Genomic DNA, 26,937 nt, shown 5'->3' on the forward strand with positions numbered 1-26,937 from the left:
ACAAATTTTACCTCCAGGGAATGGGCTTTGGGTTTTAGAGTCTCCTAATGATTAGGGTTCTCATGCTTCTGACTCAGGAAGGGGCCAGTAGGTGAGCATTATGCAGGCCATTGTCAAATGAGTCATCAAATCAGTGACACGCTCAAATGCTTGAGAGTTCCTCTGTAGGCAGCTGCTGTCTACCCAAACCTCAGGGAAGGGAATGGTCAGGGTGAAGGAAGTGAGAAAAGTGTTTAGACCTCTAGGATTCTAGGCCACTCACTACCCCTTTTGCTTGTTCTATTTTGCAAATTTATTTTGAGACTATCTATTTCAGCTTCTTCAATTTTCAGAAGGCAGCTGGGACTTGGAGGTATTGCTTATTTAGCAATTTAAACCAGGTCTTGCTTTTTTATCGAAGTCCTTTCCTTGACTCTTCCCAGATGCTCTCAGACACTGACATCTTACTTAAGAGTGAAGATTGACATCACTGCTAAGTCCCACTCGCTTCTATGTCCTCTTCATAATATTTTTTTTCATCTAAAGGTAGAGTAGAAAAAATAGGACTTAGGCTTGTATTTGAGGCTCCTCTCTGTTCCATGTTAGTTGTGTGACACTGGGTTAGTCATATAACCTCTCTGACCTCAATTTCATCATCTGTCAAATGGAGCTAAAATATATATCTCCCAGGTTGACCAAAGATTAAACAGGCATGAACATGAAAGGGCCAGGCACTTGTGCGGTCCAGCGCTCATCAATGCTCATCTCCTCTGCCAAACCCCATCTGATCTGTGAAGCCTCAGTGAGAATTCTCTTGTCAAGCTCCTTTTCCCTCCCAGTCATGGTTTCTCATATTTAAAACCAGGACCTTGGACTAGGTTATATTAAAGTCCCTCCCTGTAAGATTTGAGTTTTTGGGCTTTAGCTGGTTAGTTCTTATTGCTTTGTCCTCAGGGTCTCCTTTTTTTCGAAGACTAAAGTCGGTGGATGAGTTTTCTAAAGCACAAGAGATTCTTTGCATCCATTCCTTAACTTAGAAAGTAAGTTTTAAAGAAGTCTTTCTCTGCCCCCCTTTATGCTGTTTCTGAACCCATTTTGGGAGTAAAGGGCATAGCCAAATCTAGAGGTTTAAATGACATCATTTCCATCTCTTCTGCTTCCTGTATTGATCTCTCTGGAGACAGCAAAAATAGCCATAGGCCTTGGACAGAGGGCAGCACTTTTCCCTCTTTTATTCCTACAAAAGCACAGAAAGGTCCCTGACTTCTTTGCTTAAGTCTCATAATCATCTCTGGCGTAATCTCTGTATCTGTTAGAGCGATGGCATAACAGGACCATCTTGTGTTGGAGTGCCATGGGACTGATGGCCTCACCAGAATTACCAAGAGCAGGAAGGATCTGTTTGCAAACAATAGATGTTTATCACTCACGTGGACTGCACACATTGTCCCAGCATGACGGTAGTTCCCTTGGCCCACACTGTTGTCATGGGAGCTAAGACTGAAAAGGAGGCAAACAGTTCTGGACTTCTGGCAGCTACAAGTTTAAAAGTTGATACAACCCATTGCCCCCTCCCCCAACTTGTACTGCCTTGATTGAAGGAAAAACTATTATACATTCAAACTGAATAATTAGTTACTGGCCAAGGGCCTTTTGCATAAACTTGTCCAGAAACTAAAGAATGTACTCTTACTGGTTGGAGTTGCCAGGGTCCTGGGGCACATGTCCTGGTTCACCAGCAGGCCACCAGCCTTTGCTGCTCTTTCTTTGGCTGCATTCTGGAGATAAGAGGCTGGGGTTAGGATAGGGGAAGGGGCTTTGAAGGATGCCTGAAAAGCCAGTTGAGGGTTGGATTCTTATCTACTACTGAAAGCATTTCCACTATCATAAAGTATTTTTTAGAGAATTGCCCAGTGACAAGGGAATGAAAACTGTTACTTTTGTTTTTAAAAACTCATAAAGGAAGAAAAGTTCATGACTGAGGAAGGGGAGGAAGTAGGTCAAATACAAAAATGGGATCCCTCCAGCTAGTCAGGCATTAGAGAAGAGGCCTCAATCAGTATGCCTATCTGAATTTTCCTCCTGAGAAGCTGATAGCCCATATGTCCCCTTAATGAAAATGAGAAAAGGGTGACCCCTGCAGGTGGACGCATTTAGGCCACACTCACCCCTGAGGCTGAGGCCCATGAAGGGCACAACTGCATAACCTTACAGGGTAGGGACCCTGTTTCTCACCAGGCTATGTGGTTCTCTAGAATATGATGTTTCTTTGGTTCTCCATCATGTACCCAGTGAAATTCATTGGAACAGAATAGGATCCCAATAAAATTTTTCAAGTGAACAAAATCTTGTGTCATATTTTAAAAGCATAAAGAAAACAGAACTCTTTCTTTTGCAGCTGAATTTAACTGTCAAGTGTGTTGTCTGGTGAGGCTGCATCTTTGGTTTTTGGAAATATTTCGATAAACACCCAGCTGCCATTGTTTATAGGCAAAGTATTTCTCATGGATAAAGATTAGTGGAACATAAACATGTTACTATTTTCCCACATAACGTTCAAGATTATCAGTCTTTGCTAACAACCCAGGCAATTAGGGCTATTGGGATTTTCCGTGTCTTTTCTGTGGTCTATTCTTTTGGCTTTACTATCTTTAGCCAGCAGATGGCAGCCTTTGAACAATAAATTCTTATCTGTCTTGTATAATCCAAAGCTTTTTTGGGAAGAAGTTTTATATAACTCTCATGTTTCAGAAACATCATTTCAAAATAAAATATATTAGGTTTTTAAAAAATAAGGCTGATGTGTGTTTAACTGATCTTCTAATTAAGATAGAAGTTTGAGAGAAAACCAGGGTGTAGGTGAATACGAAGCATATATAATTGTTAAGGAGAGGCTGTTTGTCTTGGAGGTTAAATAGACTCTAATAAAATTGGTGAGAGCCAGGGTTGAGGCCTGATTATGACATTTATCAGATGAGGGTTTTGAGGCATGTTAAGTGCATGATAGGCATTGAAAATATGCTAGCTCATTTCCTTCTCTTTCTTAATTTGAACCCAAGGTAGGATCTCTTGTTCTCATCACAAGTACACCTGGGAGTAGCACTGGGAGCAGACAGTTCTCCTGGGCATATGTTTGGACAGTGGCATTGTTATTATGTTGACATATTTGTTGTTAAGTCTCTGATGGTTCATTATTAAAGGAAGCACTGTCAAAGCTAGATGAATGAAACAGAAGGCTGTGTGTGCGTTTTTTATGGGCCAGCCTCCCTTAAAATCTCCCTCTGACATAAGAGCCTAGCTTCACTTCTGTCCTCCAGCTCTTCCAAGACTTCTGTCTTCTAAGCAGGCAGAATCAATGCCCCAACCTCAAATAGTACCAGAACCTTAGAGCTGGAAAGAACTTTGCAAACCAAAGCTTCTGATAATGTGGTGAACTCTGTGGACCCTCTCCCCATAGGTTTTCATAAAAATCAATCATCTATAGATTTTCTAGGACAGAGATTCTCAACTAGCATGTGTGTGTATATGTGTGTATGTACATCCTGTAGGCCTTGACTATTTCAAACCATGCGGTTTTCCAAACCACACCAGAAAGTCACTCTACTACCAATGCGAGGGCATCTAATGCTGTTGGGGCTTTGGGTAGACAAATGTTTACTCTCTTGCCTTGAGAATTTATTAAAACTCTTTAATTGCCTCTGATATTCCATCGAGTGCTTTGGGACACAGAAATGGTTGTTTATAACACCAGGGACAGACTTACATCCTTATTAAATACCAAGAGTGCTTATGTTCCCAAATTCATGCTGGGAGCAAATATACTAAAATATTAATGAATGGTCTTCTCTGGATGGTGAGAATGTGGGTAATTTAAATTTTGTTTTATTGTGCAGATTTTTAATTATCTACAGTGAATATATATTTGGGAATATGAAAAAAAATGTTTTATTTAAAAAAAGTAATAGATCACAAGGGAATGCAATCAACATTATTTGAATCAATAGCTGATAAAACCAAAAATGGCTAATAATTTCAACGTCATGTCAGTTTTCCAGCCCTCTAGAGACAGAAAGACATCCTGCAAAGCTAAACTCCAGGCCTCTAACAGGTTCGATTGGGCCTGAGGATGACACAAATGAAGGTTATTCATGTTCTGGATCTGATTTCATTATCACTAGAACTAGAAAAGTAGATTTTCTATTTGCCCCCAACCTCAATATCTGTCTCTTTCACAGAGACACCAGCTATTCTCTTGTTCAAAATTGTTGTCCACAGCAACTTTCTATTTGTTTTTGTAAGTGTCTTTAAGCAGCTATGGAGGTCCCATGATTTCTCTTGTGTGTTACGTTGCTGTGGCATGTTATAATAAGTTTTAATATTGAACTATCCTTGAGTTCTGAAAATGAACCCTCTGGGTTTCCGAGGGCTGCTCTTTCAATGTTGACTTGGACTCCAGGAAACATTTTTGATGGGATGGGGATTGGGGAATAAAGTTTATAGATAAGTTCATGTGTGATTGCTTTGTGGCCTGACATAAAGTATCAGAAGGGGAGGGGGAGCAAATGGGAACTGAAGTCTATGGATAGGGTTTGGGCTTGCTGGATCAGTTCTCAGGATATACTTTATGGTAGAGAATTCAAGTAATTAAGAGAAGTGGAAAGGCAACAAAAAGAAGTCAGAAAAGTTAAAACAATCTACATAATGAAGAGGGAGGGAGGAGAAAGATGAAAAAGATACATGAGGTGAACATTTGGGGAAGACATCTGGGAAATGAAAGCTTTGGAGTGGTCAGGAGAAGAGGGGATTTGGAGCAGGATTGCTTTCCCTTGATATGACCTGGATCCCCTTTAATGATTTTTGAGTGATGTAAGCAAATATAAAATACTTCATTTTTGGAGGTGGAGGGGGAATTTTAATTTCTGTTTTTATTCCATTTTTCATATCTTGTATTTTTTCTCTAGATTACAATTGCTAGATGTTTGCTTATATTATTTTTCAGCTAAGTAGTTCTTGTATTTGTTAGTTACCTTCATGATTATAATTCTTTCCTTTTTGCTTTTATCTATTTTTTCTTGCTTTATTTTTTCTAATTTTTTGAGTCACATACTGAGTTAATATATTTTACTGTTAAAATATCTTTTTACTAATAATTGAAATTTTAATGAAAATATTTACAATTATGAATTGAATTGCTGGGTTAAACTTGAGACTTATGGAGACTGTATTGGCTGTCGATAATAAGGAGATATTTATTCTAATTTCAAGACCTGAACCATCAGTTTTCCTTGTGTCCATCAGAGAAGGCATATATTTAAAGTGCTAAAGTGAAGTGGTGTGTTTATCCCTAGGATAAGGCTTCGTTCCTTTCATGTTTCACAAATATTTTTTCTTATAAATGAATAGCCTTTCTCCTTACCTGACTTTAGCAATGAAATAATATGACCTAGGCAATGATCTGCTATTAGTCTTTTATATGATTTTAAACCTCAAATATTATCTCCTTCAGTTAGGAATTGGCATTTCGATTCTATTTGTGCAACAAAAAACTTTAATTGTCCTCAGTTTTCTTTTAATAAGGTACAATTTATCATCCCCTCCCTCCATGGGTCATGCTTTCGGTATTGTAAAGTCATCACCAAACCCAAGGCCACCTATGTTATCTTCTAGGAGTTTTGTAGTTTCGTAATTTACATTTAGATCTATGACCCATTTAGATTTAACTTTTGTAAAAGGTGTAAGTCTGTGTCTAGATTCATTTTTTGCATGTGGCTGTTTAGCTAAAGGATTAAAGTATTACCTATTGGGGAAATTTTTTAATATGCAGTAATCGTCTCTTTCCTCCACTCCTCCTCAGGCTGTTTTTCTTCCTCTGATAGCTGGAGGGGGAGTGGGGTTATGGGAGCCATTGCCTTTCCTGGGCTGGGTGTGCCAAACTGTTTCTAACTCTAGTGGAACCGTCAGCAGAGGCCGCTCACCTCCTGTCTGTGCCTGTCTGCCAGTTCGCAGGCACCACGGAATGGGAGCAGTGTTCAGAAAACCGTGCATTTGGCTTCGCATCATAATCCCAAACTCACTTTAAAATTTGGGGAAAAATGTGCATGGGCAGCCACTATCAATGTTAAGTGTGAAAAGTCAGTCCTTTGTAGAAGGCATGATTGAATTGTCACAGTTTGGAAAGAACTTGTCACAGTGTGTGGTCTGCCTAGAGGCATTCTCCAAAACACCCCCAAATCCTCCAGGAAGAAATCTTTTCATCTTTTTAAAATTCCAGTTTGCCTTTCCAGGAGTCAGGCTGACCTACTGAGCACAGTGTTCTGTAAAGGCAGAGTTGTATTTACCATTACTGGTGGTGGGAGGAACATACCAGAATGGTATCTTTTTTGAGAAAGAGAGGAGGAACTCATCCATGAAAGGAGATGGGTACAGAGAGCATTCGACTGCCCGGACATAATGCATGAGCAGCTGGGATAGGGAGGTCTCTGGAGACAAAAGTAATTTCCTATGATAGGTTTGCCAGGAAAAATAGAAACTGGTCCCTTCAAGATAAGATTTGTTCCCCCTACTGGGGCCTAGGAAATATGGTGTCCTGGGTACAAAGGCACCAAATGAACAACACTGAGGCTCCCTTTGTGTCAGGCATCAACCCTGGCTACATTGTCATAAGGTAGGTGGCTTTAGTTTCACTTTGCTTGAGGAATTTACAACTCAGAGTGCTTATATATCACAGACCACGGTAGGGAGTGGAGGATAGGGCAATCAGGAATAGAACTCTTTCCTCAGGTCCAGGTACCTTTTCCTAGGTATCCGCACCTAACATGAGCCTTGAATTTCAGTCAAAGTATGTTAGGTGGCAAGTTGAGAATGACTAAGCCTGGCTGAGCTGGAGAGATTAACGGAAGGCTGGGGCATGCTGTTTGGATGACGGGACTTTTTTCCTCAGTCCCCAAGGGGCGGAGGTTGGTGGGCACGGGAGAGGGGAAGGGGCTGCTGCTCCAGCTAGCTGTGAGGCTCTTGCCCGCCTCCTCCCTCCCCTCTCATCCTGGGAAAACCTAGCTGGATTTCTGTGCTAAGCTGGGGGGAAGAAGCTGTAGGAGCCACCACTGGAATTCTTACCATGACAGTGCCCCTGGAGCGGGATCCTTGGCTTGTTGGTGGTACGAGAGGTTGCCCATTAGGGCTCTATGAGGAGGAGGTGGGTGACAAGGAAGATGGTGACTTAGAGGGAGTCCTGGGTCCCAGAAGGCCCAGAATAGAGGAAGGTAGCCCTGTGTCTTTCCCCAGGTTCTGCAGCAGATTTCGAGATACCCTCCATGGTGGTGAGCTGGTTTGAACCTTGCCTGGACTTTGTACCAGGGACAGAGCTGGGGCACGGGGTCCTGGTGTGGGGCCCTCCCCGGGGTTTGGGGTTGTGGGAGGCTTGGGCCCTGCAGGTGCTGCTCATCACTGGATCCAGGCCCAACACGATCTGGACTAGGACTGCTGGCTGCTACTCCACCCAGGTGAGGGCATCGTGCTGGATTGTGGTCAGTGAATGTAGCTCACCCAGGCAACCAGGCTGTGCTTGAATGCCCAGAGGCTGGGCTGTGAAAAGGGGCCCCATCATTTCCTTGGGGCCCCAGGGCCACTAGTATAAAGTGTATTTGTTGTTCTATTTTTGTCGCCTTGTGGAATACCTGTGCCTATTGTATCCTCAGTGACCAATATTGATTTTTCTTAGTCAAACTAACTGAAGTGACCCACATCCTAGAATCTAGGGCCTGGATGACAGCCACACTAGAAGATTTGGAGTGTCTGGATTCGAATCCCAGATCCACGGCTTAGCAGCTATGGGACACATGACAAGTTGTTTAACTTCTCTGATCCTTGGATCTCTCACCAGTAAAACAGAGAAACTGTAATAGGTCACCTTGTAGGATCACTGTGACGATTGAATGAAATAATGAGAGTAAAGCACTTGGTAGATGAGTCGCTATGATAACTGTGGCAAATAGTTGTTTTCAAAGGAAACATTCTTGTGGAATTGGTTTAATCTATTCATCTGAATTCTTGGTTTCTTTTCTGATAAGGCACTACACAACAATGAGCAGGCTTAAGAAAATATTCATTTGATAGATACAAAATATGCTTAGGACCAAACAAGACATCCTTGACAAAACAAGTCATTTTTTTAAATTTAAATTTTTTCTATTTTTTAGTTTTTTAAATTACAGTTGACATCCAATATTATATTAGTTTCAAGTATACAGAATAGCAGTTAGACATTTATATAATTTATGAAGTGATCCCCCCAATAAGTCTAGTACCCACCTGACATCATAGATGGCTATTACAATATTTTTGAGTATATTCCCCATGCTGTACTTTACATTCCTGAAAACAAATCAGTTTTAATTCAAAAGAATTTTGAGAAAGGAAATAACTTAGCTTCTCCTCCAAAGATAAGAGCTTGCAATGGTAGTTTCCATATTGATTAATAAACTTATGTTTTTAAAGTGGAAAAATAATCTGGCAAGTGAAGATTTTAGGTGCATTCACTTCCCAGGTGTCTGGAGCAACAGCCAATTTCAAGATTAAACTCCCAGTCATTTGGCTAGGGGCACATTAAAATCCCAACTCATTTGTTGTGCCCGTATGGAAAGTAAACAATTTGTATAATTACAGACACCTGTCCTATCATACCATCCACACTCTGAGTCTTTTCCTGTTTTCCACGTGTTCCATCCTCAGAAATCCTATGAGATTTTAAACCAATGGGACTAATAGCAAAGATGGTCAACAGGGCATCCTCTCTCCTTCTGTGGTCCATTTCTTTATGGATGGGGCTACTCTATATATACATAATTGTGTTTTGCATATTATCTACTCTTTAAAACGTGAAGAGGAGTTTTAAAAAAGACCAAGGTCCAAGCAAAGGACCTTAAAAAATAAATGCAGGCAGATTCTTTGCTCGCAATCACATTCGTAGGCTAGCCTGATAGTACTTTGTATTATAATTAGAAGTGTTTTTGAATTGCTTTTCAGTTTCTCATCACTGTATTCATATTGCTTCTGTTTCTTGAGAGAAAAACCTAATTTTTGTCTTTTTAATAGAGTTACCTGATTGCACAGTTATTTTCAACCATATAAAAGCCAGCATTAAAAATGAGTCAAGGGAAATAATTACGACATGTAGACGGGGAAGAAGTAAACGATCTGATATATAATTCTTGTGCTTGAGGTATTTAATTTGACATCAACAGAAAAAAGGATTTGCAATTTAATCCACAATGTATTTTACTGTAGACAGTTCTATTGACAGAATTTGTATAATGTTTTTCCAATTCATTTGATGTTTAACAAAGGGATTACTTTACCTCTTGCATCTAAATTCATTGTTGTATTATTCTTTAATCTTAATTTTTATTGACTTAATTTTATCTTAATCTTAATTTAATCTTAACCTTTAATCTTAATTTTTATTGAGATAAGTAAAATAATTATAGTGAGAGATTTTAGTACATATAAAAATTGGACATCTCCAGAAAGCAACAATAAGTAAGAACATATAGGAAAAGTAAACTCGCGCGCGCGCACGTGTGTGTGTGTGTGTGTGTGTGTGTATGTGTGTGTGAGAGAGTGTATGTGTGTAGAAAATGGGGATGGTAGAAGGAAAACATGGAGAGCTTTCCTTTATAGTGGAATTTCAATACGAATTTTAGAGGAAAAAGTCGATTTAGCCAGCCATCTTGAACTAGAAACTGATAACTTTTATGAGAAAAGCAATCTATATTTAAAAAGGAATCAAGGACAAATAAGCCAATACAGTTTGGTTTACATTAAAGTGTTAATGTATTATAAAGTCACTAAATGCACACTGAAAAGTTACTATAGTAACAGTAATTTTCATGAAATAATTTTAGATACTAGATTTTCGAGTGATGGCATGCTTTGTTATTTGCTTTAAGGCATCTTTAGTTCTCTCTCACACTCTACTTGGAGGATAGAAAAGGGAAAGGGACCTGTACCTTACACAATTCTGTTATTGAAAGCATCAGATTAATTTTGACTCATTTAAGCCCCACCCTCCAAAAAAAAATATATATGTTTATATATATATTTTTATGCCTATAGCACCTGGTCTTCCTAGGTGGTCTCCCATCCAAGTACTAACCAGGCCTGACCCTGCTTAGCTTTCGAGATCAGACGGGATTGGGCATGCTCAGGGTGGTATGGCCTTAGACCAAAAAAATATATTAATTGGTGGGATCAAAGGATGGTTCATAGGGTTGAAGGAAAAGTGGAAGAGGGGGCTTTAGAGGGATCAGGAATATGGAGCAACTGAGGACGTGGCAAGTGGTAACTATGAGACAGCCTCATCAGGGCAACCAGAAGGATGAGTGAGGCTCTTACCATTTTCAGTTTTGTGTCCCTGTGTTAAAAGTTCAAATTCTAGGAAGTTTCTGCTTTGCCTGGTTTGAAAAAAAATTCTACATACACTCACAAATGCACACACACATATACATTTTTTTTTCTTATAGAGGATTCTTACAGAGAGATTCTCTGTAAGAATAGGGATTTGCAGCCTCTTTCAGACTATAAATTATAAGTTATAGGTAATAGACTAGGATGGCCACATAAATGCCAGTTTCAAATGGAAAAACACATTATGCTCGAACAGTTTCATTCCTCTGTGCAGTTTTCTTATAATTGGTCTTTCTTTGGGATTTTCTTTTATCCTTCATGTGTCTGTGTCTTCCTACTATCTTATATTGTTTTTATTTCAGAACTTTTCATTAGTGAATTTCATGCATGAGGGTGTTCTGCTTTATTATGTTCTCTTCCAGGGACCTCCACTGTGGCATCTCCTGTAGCCCTTCCTCCCTCCTAGGCAATGTCTAAAATACTACACATTTCTAAAACCTACTTTCCTCCTTTCCTTCTGTTCTATTTTCTTAGTGTCCCCCTTTCAAGACCAGCTAAGTATGAAAACAGAAAATGTTACTGTATTCTTACTTAATAGTGAGTTCGTGTTACTTTTGGAAGATTGCATTATTGTTCCCAATTCTTCAATCCACCTCTGTGTTCCCGCCCTTTGCCGTGTGACTTTTGGTTCCTCTCACTAGGGATGGAGTATATTTCTCAGTCCCACAGGTGTCGGGATAGGCCATGTGATTTCCTTTGGTTAATGGGATGTTAGTGGATATAATCATAGCAAAGGCTTCAAATATGCTCATGTGTTTTAGCTTGCCCTTGTGTACTTATGCGTAGCCATAAACACATCCTGGATTCTCCACTATTACCAGAAGACTAAGGACATGTGGATCAAAGCTGCCCCAACTAACTAACATACCCATAGCATGAGGCTGAGCTGTCATCAAAGACCTGGAGACTTATGAACATGAGAATAAATACTTCCTGTTGCATGCCCCTTAGTTTGGGGGTGATCCGTTAAGCAGCATTTTTGTGGCAGTAGTTAACTGATATATTAGTTTTCCAGTGAATGTATTTTCATTTAAACTGAAGTATTACAGGGTCCATGCCTTAATATTTGTGCATGTTTTATAGAGTTTCATGCAGAGTGGAGAGAAAATGCTGGGTAGAAGTTGTCTTGTGGGATCCCTTTATTGTATACCAGGAGCAAAAGCCTACTAAATAGATGTTGATTTCCCAAAATAAATGGTCAATGTATTAGAAAAGTGAAGTAGATTCTAAAAAGCCTTTATAACACAATATAGTTATCCAGAATTCTTTTCCAGCTAAGAATATTTTTATTATAATTCTAGTATTGGTTTGAGTGTGGCTCTAGTTATTATAAACTTGCAGGGCTTTGGTGGGTTCTTGAAACTGCTTAATATGGTCCTCAGCAAATTTCCAGGCAGATGTCTTTCAAGGAGAAAGTTGTCAGCACTTTCCTGGAACTTGCCCTGTCTAAGGGATTGACTCTGAGTTCAAAACTAGGGTTTTTTGAGTCTGTAAATATCATTGTTAAGAATCCTGGCATTTGGGAAGTATATAGAGGAGTGCTCATCTGTCACCTGTATCTTTCAGGAGCTTACACTGTGAGAAGACAGCATGAATTAGATTTTAAACTTTATGGTTTTTTTATGCCTACAAAAACCCCTACTTCTATAAAATAGTCAAACACATAAATAAATGACACTGTAAGTAAAAGTTCTCAGTAATCCTACACCTAGAGATAACGACTCCCAATTCCTTTCCCTTTTTTTTTTCCTTCTCTTTTCTAGGATCAGATTCTAAACCAACATAATTGGTTATTTGCAATTGCTGAAAGCAGTTAAAACTTGGAAGAAAAAATTTAAAAAGGGTATTGGATAACCAGTTAATTCTAACAAATCCAGGTGTTAGAAATTCACACTCTTTACTCAGGAGTGAGCCAAATTTTTGCTTTCACTGTACAATGGTAGTATAAACCCTTAATAGAAGCAAGACATAAGAAGGGATAAGAACTGCTAGAAGCCCGTGTGATGACAGCTGCAAGAAGTGACAGGTGCCATTCTACTCTGAGGATGGATTCAGAAACAATGTTTCAAAAAGACCCAAGAATTTAAAAAAGATAGTGATCCAGAGCCTTTTAGTATAGAGGTGAAGGCTCAGTGATTCTTCAAGAGTTCCTGAAGGCAGTTGCAGGAAAAGAGCTCATCTTTATAATAATGAAGGTCCTGAGCCATAGGAAAAGGATCATTATTGCCCAGTCTGCTGAAATAGGAAAAGTTTAGGAAAAGTTTCATCAAAATGTATAAAATTTAAAAATTAAATGTTTAAAGGGCAAACTCCAGTTTTGTGAAGATAATTGGAGAAGCCCATTTTTTGCCTTTAGAGTAAATCCAGTTGTCCATTCCATTCTTTTAGTTGGAGTGGAGAAGCAGTGTGAGTCCATTTCCCAGGATCCCTTGCAGTTAGATTGGCCATGAGACTAAGTTGTCTCCAGGTGAATGTGAGTGGAAGTGAAGATCTGGCCCATACACAACATCCTCCTCTGTCTTCTCCCATCTGCTGGTGGGATGTAGGTGTCCGGGGCAACCTGAAAAGCCATATCATATGTTGAAGATGATGAGGCCTCTAGCAACCTAGTTTCTGTCCTTTCTGCTTATCTCAGGCTACTTGGACTTTTAAATAAGAAAATTATTTTCATTTTGTTCAGCTATTGAGAAAATGAGGTTTATCTTTACAGTGGTAAACATTATGTTCACTAATACAGAGTAACATAGTCCTACCCCAGGAAACCTGGCAATCTGTGGAGATAGTCCAACTCCACTTGTTTGTATTTTTTGTGTGTGTGACATCTCATTGCCACTAAAACATGGTAACAAATGGACCTGGTGTGGCATAGTGTCTTCCGCATCGTCCTGTGACTGATGACTAGAATCATGCAGGAAGCCCAGTTCTCTAGGTTTGGGCATCACAAAGTCACTGGTTTTGGCCTTGAATGGGACGTCAGTGGGCCTGGCTGGATTTCAGTTGTATAACTTTTGAACTTTGCTGGAAACTGACTCAAATTTTCCTTTACGTTTTACAGCATAGGTTTGTAATTTTCTCCCAATCTGCATCCTCCACATTTCTTAAGTTTATCTTAGTGATTATTCTTATGTGTAAAAAGATCCTATTGCTACTGGAGCAGGATTTATATTATCATATTTTTGGCTTATTGCTAATATATAGAAAAATTAGTAAGTAATTTGGGTAATTTATTTCATGATTACCCCTTAGCGAATGTTCTGATTCGTTTTGATAGTTTGGCAGTTGATATCCTGAAGTTTATAGATAGACTCACATGTGATAATTCTTTCTCCTTTCTGATATTTATACTTGTTTCTTTTTACTGCCTTCTCCTTATGCCCATTTGCCAAAATATTCAAGGAAATAGTAGCTGTAATATTGGATATTCTTGTCTTGATCCTAAAACTTATATTTATAAGGGGTTTGATTTCTCATTTTCTGTTTTTCTGTTTAGGGTTATGTAAATTTTGTTAAATGAAAGAAATTGTTCCCTAAGTTTAATGCTCTGTAATGCATTACAGAGCATGAGAATTATCTCTACCTTGAAAATGTGCTATTTTCAAATTATGTCAACTAGGATATGGAAGAAAATCACATAGATCCTTTTTTTAGAAAGAAAGAAAATTTTAAGAACAGAACTACAATTTTCCTCGTTACGAATTGTCAACTTATCAGTAAAGTGCTTGTTAACTAGATTTTGAAGGTTCAAGAAAAATCTCCAAGACAAATGTATTTGCTTGGATTGAACTAACTGTTCTCCAGCTCCTGATACCCAAGGATAAGTTAAGAATTTTTCTAATACTAAAAAAGTCCTGTTAATTGCTTTTCTGTAGCACACAATAAACTCTTTTTAAAATTTACTGTTTCTAACACTTATGAAATATTGTTTAGATAAATTATATTATTTTAATAGTGGTTTTTATGAAGAGGCGTAATGAATGGCTCAAACGTTGTTCGGTTTGTAAATGATTCACAGTAAATTCCTAAGACCTTCCTTAAAGGCTCATTGTAATCAACATTTATATAAAAACGTACACCTGATTTCTTCTATGATAGATTAAAAAAAGAATTCTTGGCAGTTTTGCCCCTTGAAACGTAAACACAATGCAATAAGTAATAGGGTGAGATAATTATGTGCTCATAGATAACCCTAAATTGCAGTGTAAAACAAAGTCATTAAGGCAACGTATGAAATGGATTTAATAAACTTATTTGGCACATATTATGTTGAGAATTAGGCACACACTTCTGAGTTATGTGCATGACCCACTTTCCTGAGCCCTATGCTCTTCCTGAGCTTTCTCTACCGCCCTTCCTACTTTGAGAAACTCACTCGGTCTAATCTCTCAGTACTTAACTTCCTTGGCTTCCTTCTTTTTCTTCTCTTCCATTCACTCTCCCAGCTCTAAGATTGAAAGCAGTTGAGGCCACTCATTTAGCCATAAGGTTTTAAATTAGGAGAATAGAAGAACTAGAGGGTAGGGTGTTAGGTTTAAGAGAGTGTTTTTCAATGGACATAGGGAGTGTTGGTCAGGGCAAAAGGCAAAATTGTCTCTTTTTTGCCCACTGGTACCCTATGAAACTCTTCCCAACTCTATGAGAATACTTTCTTTTTCAGCATGACATGGGCAGTCCGAGGACCCCCAAGTAATGGAAGGCTGGGAAGGGCTCGATTCACCGAAACAGCTTCTCTCCCATCATTGAAATTCTTTTCACATATCAGTTGGTTATTCTCTTTTACATTTGTACAAGGCATCTATGGCATGAGTCACAGTAAGAAACTCATCATGAGAATGTGCCAGATTGCAAAGTAGATTTTCTTTTTTCTCCCTAATGGCAGATTCAAGGTTTTGAAATTGCAGTGATTCAGTAAGCTTAGGAGTATGATTTTCGAAGCCCCCATACTTTTTTTTTTGGCTAATGTAAACTGCACTTTTGACTATAAAAATTAACTAAAATTGTCATTTAATTTAGACATTCTCAAGTTTAATGCCCCTACAGAGCTGTACTCTTCAAATGGAAAATGAAAGGTACAATTACACCATAAATGGGTACAGGGAGGGGATCAGAAGTGCAGATAGCACATGCGGCTTTAGTGTTAGTGTGTGTGTGCTGTGTGTATATGTTGAGTATGCGATGTGTGTGCGTGGTTTGTGTGGCATGGGTGTCTTGTGTTACATGTGTGTATCTGTGGTGTATGTGTGGTGTATGTTTTGTATTTATGATGTATTTCTTGGTAATGAATATGTGTGTGCTGTGGTATGTGTGTGGAGTGTGTGTGCATGTGAGCTATATTTGTGGTGTGTATTATGTGTGTGGTGTTGGTGTGTTTGCCTGTGGTGCAAATGCATTGTTTGTATAGTATATGTGTGTTTTGTGTGTGTGTGTATGTGGTATCCTGCAGGAAGCAGAGACGGAGAGCTTAGAGTTTTTGTTTTGAGGGTATCTCTGCATTGAGATCACTTGGTAAAGTCTTTTCAAATGTTTCATCTCTCCAGAATTATTTGGAAGGTGTTTTCTTAAGCCTAAGTATTTGTTCATTTTTAGGATGAAACTTCAAATATTACAAACTAGATTAAAGTAAAAGTTTTTGTATTACTGTAATTTTGGCTGACACTATAGTTTAATTTAGCAAACAAACGTGTATTCAGAGTTATTATATACTTGGAGCTTCAAGAGGACTCATCTTCTCTGTCCCTGACTTGTAAGTCTATTTCCCCTTGTCAGTTGCAACCATTTCTTTCTCTTTGGAGGATGTTGTATGGGATGATATGCCTCACTTTGGCATCTCTCCCCATTGGCCCTGCGTCATCCTCTGGGAGACAGTATAGCTTAGGGGCTAAGAATGGGAGCTCTTGTGTCAGAACACTTGGATCTAAGTGCTGGCTCCACTAAATGAGCAAGGGCTTAACCTCAATGAGGTTCCTCATCTGTGAAATGGAGTGATAGTGGTACTTACCTCGCAGGGCTGTTGGGAGGCTTATATGAGATGGTGATATAAACATAGGGCTTGAAATATAGTAAATATACAGTGAACGTGTGCTTTGATGATGCAAGGGGTCTTGTATGGATATGGCTGTGCCTCTGCAGGTATAGGGGAGAGGGGAGTGGAAGATGTTAGTGGGTAAAAAAGAAAGCCTGACTTGGTGAGCTAGGTGGGAAGGACATCACAGTCACATCTAAGCATGATGCAAATCTTTCAAGATTTATTGTGAATTAATTCCACTTGGCCTGCCTATACCACTTGGATTTATGAGTGACCTCTGAGCTCTTGTATCAGTGTTGCTTGATCTCTTGGTGGGGTTAATAATACATCACTTAAGGAATGCTCACTAGGGGTTTTGAAGATGCCTGTAGTTCTAGGTCTGGTCCAATGCTAGGGTGAAAGTGCTCTCCCTCACCTGTTAAAACTGGCTCTACCATCTGTTTCCTGCTCTGAAATAGGTGTCTCAGCAATGCAGAACTGTACTCTGAGAGCATTAAACCCCCCGCAAAAACACTGGCATATTTATATAAGTCACTCTGACTAACATGCGGTTATTTGGCACAAGTTTCAGATGAAACTTCACATTTTGTCCCTGCTATTTCTGGTCCCCTATGTAGACATTAATGTCTGAGCAAAGTGTCCGTTAGAAGGCTCTGGATGCTGAAACAGGCTGTGGGTGCAGAGTGTCTGCTGTGATCATTTGTTTTTGCTCATCCATCCTGTTTAATGAGGAGGATCTTGACGCCCTCTCCTGGTATGAGGAATGGAAATTGTAGGTTTAAGGGGCTTGTGGTGGATGGGTCGGGGGCGAGGAACACCAGAGAAACTCAAAACCCTGCACTTGTCTAGTACTGTAGCCACTACGAAAGAGTTTTGTGAAGATGTGGAGTGTACAGCCAGCTGTAAGGATGCCGGTGGGGACAACTGCTGCACCCACTATGCCAACATCACTCCTGCCACTGGCCTTCATGCTTAGTGCTGGTCTTTCAGATCGCTGCTGGCTTTTTGCCGAATGTCAAGAGTTAATGATGAGGGGGCAGTTATGCTAAGTTTTTATCAGAACTTAACTTCTTTCTCTCTTTTCTCCTCTCTTTTCTCTCTGACCTTAGTCTGGACCCCACAGATGAAGGGATGTCTTTAGCATCCCTACCTCCAGGCAGTCCTCAGTCAGACAAAGCCTTCTCTTTAGACCCCAAATTTGTTCCACCTCTCTTCCACCCCATCTACTCTTCCAAAGGTTCTTCATTATCTCTCCAGCAAGATTTGGATCAACAGCTTCACCTTTCTTCAGGCCCCTCTCCAGGCATCCTCGAACTACTTTCCCCCCCTTATTTCGCTTTCTCTCCACCAGTTTTTCCAGGAGCATTTTCTTGGAGAATGTTTCATCCCTTCTAGGTTTTCTGCCACTAAGCTTGTGTCAGGCTTAGTTATGCCTGCAAAGTCCTCTCTGTTTAGCTCACCAAGTCAAGTTCTCTTTTTTATGCAGATAACTCCTATTCTCTCACTTCTAACAAATTTTTGTCCACTGTTTGAAAGGAAGATGACAACTTTCTCTAGACCCTACTTATTCAACTTGTAACCAAATGTAGTTATGCCTTTGACCAATTAATTAATCAATGAAGAAATCAGTATTTTAAGAATGTTATTGAGCAAGTATAAGTTCTGCTCCTTGATATGTACTTGAGGAAAGATGAGTGACCATGATATATAGCCTTGCTTTCAAGAAGTTTGTCATGTTAGAGAATATTAATATCCATATCAATAAAAGAACAGAAAACAAACATATTAATTTTTATAGTCTACCCACATCAAGGAATTGAGGTAGTTTACAATGAGAGATAGCTCTATAGAATGTTATCATAATAAAAAGATCAAGAGCCATGTAATTGATAATTAAAAAGGAAATTCAGTTTAAGGTAAGTCGTTGGGCTTGAGTACAAAATTTAGAATTGGGCTTCCTGGAAGTTAAGAAAAAAGGGAAATATGATGAATTATATAGTTTTCATGTCTTGTAAGAGGGTACTTATCAGTTTGCAAACAATGAATTTTTTTTTTTGGCATTTACTACTAAGTAGAACTTAGTAGGTTTCATGAAAAATTCTCTGTCCTCATGAGGTTTATAGTTTTAGTAGAGCGAGAGAGTCAACAAAGTGAGTAAATAAAGTAACATTAGGTAGTAAAGAGTGTTCTGAGGCAAATAAAGTGGATTCATGGGATAGAGAGTGCTGACGAGGCAGCAGGAAGGTCTCTCTGAGGAGGTGACAGCTGGGCCGGTACCTGAATGGTAAGAGGGAGCGAGCCACGCAAAGAGCATTTCAGAGAGGGAATAGCAAGTTCCGAGGCCCAGAGGCAGGAGAAAACTTGATCTAGTTGAGAAACATCCAGTTTCTCAAATACATAGTGTAGGGGATACAGCAGTGGTGGGGGTGAGTGGCAGGGGACTAGTAGGAGATGCACCTAGAGAAGGTAGCCACGTATGGCTTTGTAGAGATTTTGATTATTTCCCCAAGTGTCATCGGGGAGCTGTTGGAAGTTTTGAGCAGCAAAGTCTTATCATTTTTTAAATGTCTGATTCTAATTCCCACTAGCTACTATCTAGGGAATAGTGCGCAGGAGGCAAGAGTGGGAGCAGGGAGACCAGTTAGGAGGTTATTGCAAAGGTGAGAGGTGAAAGGTTTTGGTTCAGGATGAAGCTAGTAGGGGTGATGTTAAGTGTTCAGGTTGAAATAGAATCAACAAGATTTGCTCATTAGCTATGTGAAGGAAATGAGAGAAAGAGAGGAATTGAGAAAGCTCTAGGTTTTTGTCTTGAGCAGTTGAATGAATGGTGATCCATTTATTGAGATGGTAAAGATTGGATACAAGCAGGTTTGGGGAACAAAACCAGGAGTTCCATTTTGGGCATGTTCGATTTGCTTTACTTTTGAAATAATTCAGTTGAGAATTTAAGTGGACAGTTGGATCCATGAGTATGGAACTCAGGGAAATGATATACATTTGGGCATCAGCAGCATACCCAAGTTGTGTGTGTCACTGTTTCAATGGAGCACTTAACATAGTGTGGACAAGGTTTTCAATGGGGATTAATATAGAAACATTTTCAAATAGCCACTTGGTGACTGTATTAGTCAGGGTTCTCCAGAGAAACAGAACTCATTGGATTTGTATATAAACAAACAAATAAATAAAATATAACTTATTATAAGGAATTGGGTTATGTGCTTATGCAGTTTAAGAGGTCCCAAGATCTCTAGCTGGCAAGCTGGAGACCCAGGAGAGCCATTATATAGTTCCAGTCTGAGTCCGAAGACCGAAGAACTAGGAAAACTGATGGTATAAATTTCAGTCTGAAGGCAGGCTGTCGGAAGAGCCACTGTTTCCCTCCAAGTCTAAAGGCTGGAAATGACCAATATCGGAGCTCAGTCAGGCAGGAGTTTCATCTTACTCATCCTTCTTGTTCTACTCAGGCCTTCAATTGGTTGGATGAGACCCACCCACACTGAGGAGGGCAATCTGCTTTACTCGATCTTCTTATTCAAATGTTAATCTCATCCAGAAATACTCTCAGAATAATGTTTGTCCAAATGTTTGGGACACCCCATGGCCCAGTTCAGCTGATGCATAAAATTAACCACCAAAGTGACAATAGAGCATTACATCAAATTATTATTCTATGAGGAGTGTATGTGGCTAAAATAGGTGTTCTAACTTTTCTCAGGTTAGAACTTATAAACTCCAGAGGCAGGTCTGGCTTGCATGGTAATTTTTTTTTTTTTAATCATGAAAGAACTTTAGTTTTTTCCTTATAGAACTTTAGATTTTGAGTAGAGCTGAATCCAGTGAGCCTGCCAAAATGAATGCCAGATGAATAAATTAATTGACCTAGTGAATGAAGTTAATTATCAATCCATTAGACATTTATAAAAATTTTTTAATTAGCCTGATAATACTAGTCATTTGGGAGAATACCACATAAACAGATAAATTATGATTCAATGGGGCTAGTGCCTGGCTACCGCCTGGGTGCGAGGAATGGGCTATGGAAGAACAAGTGAGGAGGAGACAATTCTGATGGAGCAGGGGGTAGTGGTCAGGGAAGGATTCACAGACCAGGTTTTTTTTTTTGCTAGGGGAAGGAAGCAGAGGAGTTGTATGTAGAGAAAGGCATGGAGGTATGGGAGGTCCTGAAGTGTCTAGACAAGAGTGAGAGGTTCAGTGTGACTTGTGTGTAGGGTGCACTATATAAAGTGGAGAAAACAGATCAATTGGGCCCAGAAAGTGAAAGACTTTGTATTACTGCCTAAAGAGCTTGGATTCTCTCCTGCAGGCCAGTGGGTGTCTACCTTTAGTGGGCACAAGAATCAGCTGGGGAGCTAAGTAAAAATGGGGATTCCTAGGCCTCCTCTCCAAGGAGATGGATGTGATAGGTCTGGGGCGTAGGAAACGACAGCTTAATGAGCTCTCTAGCTGATTCCAGTGTAGTTGGTCCGCAGACCCCATCATTGCTATGGGCTATGAAGGCTTTTAAGAACGTGGAATGACGTGACCTGATTAATTTTTAGGAAGATAATTCCTCAAACTGTATGGAAAATGGCCTGACTTCACTAGCAGGGAAAACATATAGGATGTTGCTATAAGCATTTTGGTGAGAGATGGTGAGACTGGGGCTAAAGCATTAGTGAGGATGAAGAAAAGGGCTGAATCTAAGAGACCTATCTGAGTTAGAATATACAGTTGACCTGAACAGGCAAAGAACTGAGAAGGATGAAGATTGATTCTCTCTAATTTAGAAGAATGAGTGATCAGTAATGGCTGACACTTGGAAACTATTTGTTGAATGAATGAATGAATAAATATAGGACAAAAAGTAAATGAGATAAGGTAAGAGAAAAATTTCAGTTTCGATGTGTACATTTAAAGTCAATACAAAAAATATTGATCTGGTATTTGTGAGGGAAGTTCACACAGGTTTGGATATACAGATTTGGAAGTTGTTAGTGTAGAGATAGTTCTTGAAGCAATAGTAGAATTTGAGACTACTCAGCAAGACGATGTAAACCTTAAAGAGAAGAAAGCGAAGGACACAAACCTGCGTGTTTGTGGGACAGACAGGACAACTAGCTGGCATAGAGGGGAAAGTGGCTGAAAAGAAGTTAGAGGATCAAGGGGAGGCATGTTCTGCAAAGTTCTGAAATTAAAGGAGTTTCAGGAAGTATAGCATGTGTATGAGTGTGAATGTGTGTGTGTGAGAGGGAGAAAAAGGGGGAGTGTGTGTGTGTGTATTGGTAGAATATATTGTCAATATGAATGCTGAAGTATGTTCTACCAACATTCTTTTTACTAATGTAGTTTGCTAGTAGATTTATTTCTTTTAAGGTCACTCTGAATCATGATAGAAAAACCAGGTCAACAGCACAAAGGAAGATAGTAGTTTTCCTATTTGCTGTAGCTGGAGAGCAGTACTTATTTCTTACAAGTAAAAAATGTTTTGACTTATTTAGGTGTGAGGTGGGCTGGGACATATGAACACCTGTCCTCACAGCATTTGTTAATAGCAGTTAGGTTAGAATTATCCTTGTTAGCCTTGTTTTGATTTCTACCCCAGGCAAACACTTTTCAGATGGTTATTAGACCCATTTATATTAATATTTTTTCTGTAAATTCTGTTCAGGATTGTTGACCATTTGTATCTTGGGTCTTAGCTGTTTTTTGGCTGGATATTTGTATGTTCCTTATATATTAAGGGCATTAATAGCCCTTTGTAATACTTATAATCATTTTTCTAAACCATCATCAATGTAATGATGGAGAGGAAGTGTTAACCATCGTTAGAGCAGGCTCTGCATCAAATTCTGAGGTTCATTAGCCAGGCTTGTCTTCTGGCCCTTACCCTTTTGTATACATTTCTGGGAGGTTCTCTAGTCCGGCCCAAGGCCGGCCTCCTTATAGGGTCAGCACCCTTGAAAACAAGGAGCACCTGAAAGTGTATGAGCTTATAGATCATATTAGCTGTATGACTTAGCTTTCTTTCTTTTACCCCGGAACTCAGGCAGACATAACTGGAACTATTATGGCACCTGAGACATTGAGTTTGCAGCTGAATGCCAGGAGAGTTGTGCTGAAGGCCTGTCTAAAAGGAAGACATGGATATATTCATGTTTGCTGGAGAAACTGGAGTCTAATTGTCCAATTGTGTAAGTATAGACCATCTCTTATAATTACTTCCTCCAAAGAATTAAATTCAGCATCAGATGATTATTTAAAAACAATTAGATCTAAGCTCCATTGGGAGGGGGAAGGTGAAAGCTACTATTATAAAATTTTTCAAATCTCATTTTCTAATAGTTTGTTTTTAGTATTTTTGTTGTATATCGACCTCATTTACTGGTAAACTTGAAATATTTATTTTTTTATAGATTATCTTCTCTGAGAGAAGTTGTCTTAGCATTGGTATTTCTCCTTCCTTAAATGGAAGAATTCATCAGTGAAAACTAGATAGGGAGATTTCTTTGTGGAAAGATTTTAAAATCATAGATTCAGTGTCTTTAATAGCTAAAGCTTTATTCAGATTTTATGTTTCTTCCTAAGTTATTTTTCTAGGAGTTGGTCCATTTCATCTAAACTTTCAAATTTATTGGCATAAAGTTGTTCTAATATCCTATTAGTATATCTTTAATATTTGCAGGCTCTGTAGTAAGGTCTTCATTTTTATTCCTACTATTGGCAATCTGTGCCTTTTCTGTTTTTTTCTGGATCAGTCTTGCTAATAAAGAATTGCCAGTTTTATAAGTCTTGAAGAGAAATCACTGTATGTCAGGCTTTCTTTCCTAGGCCTCCCCTCTTCAGGAGTCTTGGCTATTTTAAGTCCTGGCTGCCTTGGCAGGCCTCAACTCCTGTTTTTCTTTCCCAATTCCATGAGAGTACTGGTTCTCTGCCTCTCAGCATTCATTCCCTGTCTGGCTTCTCAGCACCCTTATACCTTTAACCCTCCCACAACCCCTGCCACTGTTAGGAATCATCAATGCCTTGAGGGGTAAAGAGGTAAACAGAAAATTGGACTTACTTTAGTGAGCTTCCCTTTTTTTTTTTTTTTTTTTTGGAATGTTAGCCTTTTAAATCTCAGTTATTTTGACAGCTCTCTGATATCTTTAAACAGATGGCTGAAGCCCCATACCCTGTAGCTCTCATTTTCTGAATCTCACCCCAACCCCCTTCCCTAGGCAACCATTAATCTACTTTATGTATCTATAGTTTTGCCTATTTAGATATTTCATATTGGTGGAATCATATAATATATAGTCTTCTTTTACTTAGTCTAATGTTTCAAGGTTTATCTATGTTGTAGTATATACCAGTACTTTATGCTTTGGCAAATTGTCATAATCCTTTCTAAGTTTGAATCAGCTTTCAACATTTTATCCTTTTCATTTTCAATGTTATGAAATATCTCTGAGAGTTCCCCTAACCTGAGGTTTTATTTTGCCAGTGTCACTTCCTCTGAGATATCTTTATGTTTTTTGTCACAGCCACTTTTATATTTGAGAGCATCATAACTACCTGCCTTAACTAATCCTTGGAATCTGGGTTTAGATTTCACAGCAGCATCCTTATTTGTGCTAGTCATTTCATTAGGTAGTTTAACATTAATCAATTCATGGCGACATCTGAATCAATGAAAGCAGTCTTTATTGGCAATAAAAAGTTCTTTTTTGACCGTTCCAATTTTTTTTTTTTCAATATGGCAGCTACCTTTAACACTTTGGCCTAAATGCTAGGCAGACTGGTTGTGATTATTTTTTTATTGCAGCCTTCAATCCAAGTAGAAGTAAGTGCTGCATTTCAAACATAATTGGCTTTCTGTTCCTACTACAGTTTAAAATATGTTGAAGCAACTTTACATTGTTTTTCATATTCATTGAATTTTGCCAATGTAGTTTATACCATAGCTTCATGAAAGCCTAGCTCTTGTCCTACCTTTTCTTTTCTGTTACCATTTTTCAAATTTTCTAATCACATCCAGTTTTACTTCCAGCATTATAACTTTTTATTTTTTTGCTGCCCTTTAATCTTTGTTGTAAAATGTTTCATGAGCTTATCATTGGGAGATAAGGAGGCAACACAATTATATTCTAATGTCTATGTAAGAACTGAATAACGAATGCACAATGGCCCATCATTTACTCATAGTTAATATACGGTGGTAACTGAAATTTGAATTGTTTCATTAAATGGTGTTATTTAACTAAACCATGGAAACTGAAATTTGTACCTCTTGGAATGGTGCAAAGTAAAGGATACCTGTAATCTATTTCAATGACTCACTTATCTTTAAACCCCACTTACTTAATAATCTTGGGTCTCAAACTAACAATGAATATTTTATTTGAGTAAGAGTCTCAAGGCTATACCACTCTAGCCTTTGAATTTAAAAATTATGGTAGCTGCTCTGATCCCTGTAATTGTCTCCTCAAAATGAGGTCTCCTCCTTGCTTCCTACCTCCACTAATGAAGTCTTGAGCAGCTCTGCCTCTGACATATGTCATTTCCTTTTATGGACAAAACGGCAAAGCCTTCTCTGTCTCTGATGTCTCCCGTCCTCCCTCTGTTTCTCTAATGTTCTTGTGTTTTAGAACTGCCCTCCAGAAACACATGGCAGCCCTTACCTGGCTTTATAGCTCTTACCTTCCAGCCAGGATGAAAGTTTTGCCTTAACACCCACAGCGTCAGCCAGCTAGACCCTGCCTTTCTAATGAATAACTCATAAACATTGAAAGCACTATTTTCCCTGAAGAATGCCTCATAGTGGCTGTCACAACCTCTTTCAAACCTCAGGCAAACCTGTATTTTTTCCCCTCCTTTTAAGAATCTAAGTTTCAAAAACTCTTCTGTAGTATTTAACAGGGGCTTCAAAAGCTCACAGAGGAAAAAGTTTCTTGAAGAGGTCTGCCTCTCTTTTATCTTTGGAACCTTTGAGGCATTTTCAATGTGACAAAATAGGTTTTAAATGGATCCGGAGAGATTCCTTGTTCTTTTGTGCTTCCAAACACTTAGAGCATAGTTAGGCACATAGGAAGCATTTGACAAATGCTTGTCACTTTATTGATTGAAATGACAAGCTACAGGCATACTTGGATTTACATGTTAATTTATGTCTGAAAATTGATTTTTTTGAGGATGGAAAGGGAGACATGATACTGAATTGGCAAGAGCGGGGAAAACTTGCTCTGAGAAGATTCCTAAAATGGATTCTCCTAGCAGTGACAAATTCAGACATTTTTTGATGATGCTGATGAAAATAAGTAGTTTGCAAGCAAAAATATCTTTTAAATGCGTATTTTAAACATATGCTTTAATGTGATAGCTATCTATTAGAGAGAAACTTTTGCAGTTAAAACAAAGGATTAGTATTTAAAACCATAAAGCCGTGAGATTTGGAGAAAGGTTTTGCGACTTCTTGCTCTCTGGGGGGAAAAGATGAAACCTAATGGAAGTTTCTTCTGGAGACGTGCTCATGGACAGACTGTTAAGTCCTCATAGGTAAGACAAAATAAAAAGGAAAATAGCTCAAACTTCCAACAAATTGGGGCACTTAACGGTCTGTCCATAAGCATGTCTCCAGAAGAAACTCCCATTAGGTTTCATCCTTTCCCTCCAGAGATTAAGAAGTGGCAAAACCTTTCCCCAAATCTCACGGCCTTATCGTTTTAAATACTAATCCTTTGTTTTAACTGCAAAAGTTTCCCTCTAATAGATAGCTATCACATTAAAGCATATGTAAAGTTGAAATGGCAGCTGCACACAATGAAAGTCTCACATAATACCAGTGCTAATTCCACCCCAAAACAGCACAGTTCAGGAGTTTCTCAGTGGTTGCTTACTTTGGTTTTTGTTCATGTTAGTTTGTGTTTTAGATGAAAAGTTTCCAGAAAGCAGGGTTCAGGCCTGTTATGGCCTGAACTGTGTCTCTCCAAAATTCACATGTTGAAATCCTAACTGTAGTACCTCAGAATGTGACTGTATTTGGAATGGGGTCTTTTAAAATGAAGTCATATGGGTGGGTCCTAACCCAAATATGACTGGTGTCCCTATAAGAAGAGAAGATTAGGACATGGACATGCATGGGAGAAGATCATGTGAAAACACCAGAAAAAGATAGCCATCTATGAGCCAAGGAGAGAGGCTTCGGATTAAAAATAACTCAGCTGACACTTTGATCTTGAACTTCTAGTCTCTAGAACTATGAAGACAAATTTCTGCTGTTAAAGCCACCCAGTCTGTGATATTTGTTATAATAGCTCTAGAAAACAAATCGAAGGTCTATTTATATTTTTATGAATAGTGTCAAGCCTTAAGGCCATATGTAAAATAGACGCATTTAATAGGGCAGTGGCAGGCAGAAATATAACAGGTGATCAGAACTTTTATTTTTACCTTTTTAATGGCAGGTATGTCATATAAAGGCCAGAGCTGAATTG

The 26,937-nt window shown here is 38.9% G+C and overlaps 1 protein-coding gene and 1 pseudogene across 1 annotated transcript in view; one reads left to right on the forward strand and one right to left on the reverse strand.

The window, feature by feature from the left end:
- LOC120612923 (atrial natriuretic peptide receptor 1-like) overlaps positions 1 to 26,937 on the forward strand; it is a 100,702-nt gene that overhangs the window by 3,714 nt on the left and 70,051 nt on the right. Inside the window, exon 2 of the mRNA XM_039875598.1 lies at positions 22,512 to 22,656. The gene's annotated coding sequence lies outside the window, so the exon portion shown is untranslated. The remainder of the gene's footprint in view (positions 1 to 22,511; positions 22,657 to 26,937) is intronic.
- On the reverse strand, positions 10,081 to 10,199 carry LOC120613021 (uncharacterized; annotated as a pseudogene).

Source organism: Pteropus medius, unplaced genomic scaffold, assembly GCF_902729225.1.
Source record: "Pteropus medius unplaced genomic scaffold, Ma_sr-lr_union100, whole genome shotgun sequence".
Lineage (NCBI taxonomy): Eukaryota > Metazoa > Chordata > Mammalia > Chiroptera > Pteropodidae > Pteropus > Pteropus medius.